Below are 1,759 nucleotides of genomic sequence, written 5' to 3' on the forward strand. Positions count from 1 at the left end.
AAAAATATAGGTACTCCAAGAGTAGATTGGAAGTAGAATGTTGTAGTGGTGTTAAAAAACAGATACTACCACTGTATTCAGGCAGCTAGGTAGATTTCGGATTGAACGATGGAACTGGATTGAAAAGGACCTGAGTTCAAATCTAGGCTCAGACACTTACTATCTGGGCAAGTCACCTAAACTCTAAATGCCTCATCTTACTCACTGTAAAATGAGAATAATAAAACCTAAATTCCAAGATTGTGGCAAAGATAAAATAGTATTTCAGAAGTGCTTAAAGTACTATATAAATGCTAGGTATCATCTTTGTGAAGCACTCTGTTGGACACTAGGAGATATATTGTTTATGCAAGGCAGAATTTCTACCTTCACGAAGCTTGTAATTTAGTAGGAGACATACACAAATCATTCTAATATCTGTAATGGCTTTATGGAGTTTCAGTAACTAAATAATTGGAAATACATGGAATAATAATTATCTCAAGTGATGCCCAGGAAATAAACAATTCAAGAAATTATGGTCATCTTGCAGAGTTTTAACTAGGGTAGGAGAATTTAAAGGGAGCTGACAAGAGATATGAGACACATATAAGCACAGCATCTGATTATAAAGTATAATTAAATAAAATAGGAAGTTATCAGATAGTTTTTCCTTCCCTATTCACAAACCGAATGAGCACTCTCCCAAACTCTCACCAATGTCAGTCTAGTGCTGACCTGGGCTTTCTATTCCGACCTCAGAGGTCTTTGTTCTCTGCCCAACAGGACAGTGTCCCATATTAGATAAAGCATTGAACATGAAGTCAGGAAGAATTATGCTCAAAATCTGCCTCAGACACTTACTAGCTGGGTGACCCTGAGCAAGTCATTTAACTTTTATTAGTCTCAGTTTTCTCCTCTATAAAATAAGGGGATTGGGCTTGATGGTTTCAGAGAATCTCTTCTAGCACTAAATTTATGATTTTGTGATCCTATGATCCTGAGGTCCGAAGTTTCTTCTTGATCTCTTCACTTCTTGGGGTAGGTAAGAAAAAGGTTGGAAAGGTAGGGTGGTGACAGATTGTGTGTGTGTGTGTGTGTGTGTGTGTGTGTGTATGTATTGGGGGAAGGGATCAAATGTGTCCATATGAAGTTTGAACTTTACTCAGTGAGAGAAATAGAATCATTAAAAGATTGTGAGCAGAGGAGAGAAATGGCCAGACCTGTGCTTAAGGAAGAACAACTTGAGACAGTGTGTTTTAGTTTGTTTTGGTTTTGCGGGACAATGAGGGTTAAATGACTTGCCCAGGGTCACACATCTAGTAAGTTTCAAGTGTCTGAGGTCGGATTTGAACTCAGGTCCTCCTGGATCCAGGGCCAGTGCTTTATTCATAGTGCCACCTAGTTGCCCCCCACCCACCCCGCCAAGACCGTGGTTTTAAAGATGGATTGGAGGTAGGAGAGTGGAAGGGGGAAGAGCTATTAGGAAGCTATAGTAAAAGTCCAAGCAAGTATTTATGAGGACCTTTACCCATAGTAGAATGGTGGCAAAGGACATGCAGAATCAGAATTGATAGGAGTTGGTAACTGGCTATGAGAGGTGAGGGGCAGGAATATTTTAAGATAATCCCAATATTTCAAACATGGGAGGCTGTGTGTAAAAGTATAACCAGCAGAAATAGAAACCAGAAAGAAGGGCAGGGTTTGAGGAAAAGAGAATAAACTTTAAGCGCAATTGGGAGCATGTTGTATCTGAGGTGTCCTTAGGGGGAGGGATCCT

The sequence above is a fragment of the Dromiciops gliroides genome, chromosome 5 (genome assembly GCF_019393635.1).
Source record: "Dromiciops gliroides isolate mDroGli1 chromosome 5, mDroGli1.pri, whole genome shotgun sequence".
NCBI classification, from domain to species: Eukaryota; Metazoa; Chordata; class Mammalia; order Microbiotheria; family Microbiotheriidae; genus Dromiciops; species Dromiciops gliroides.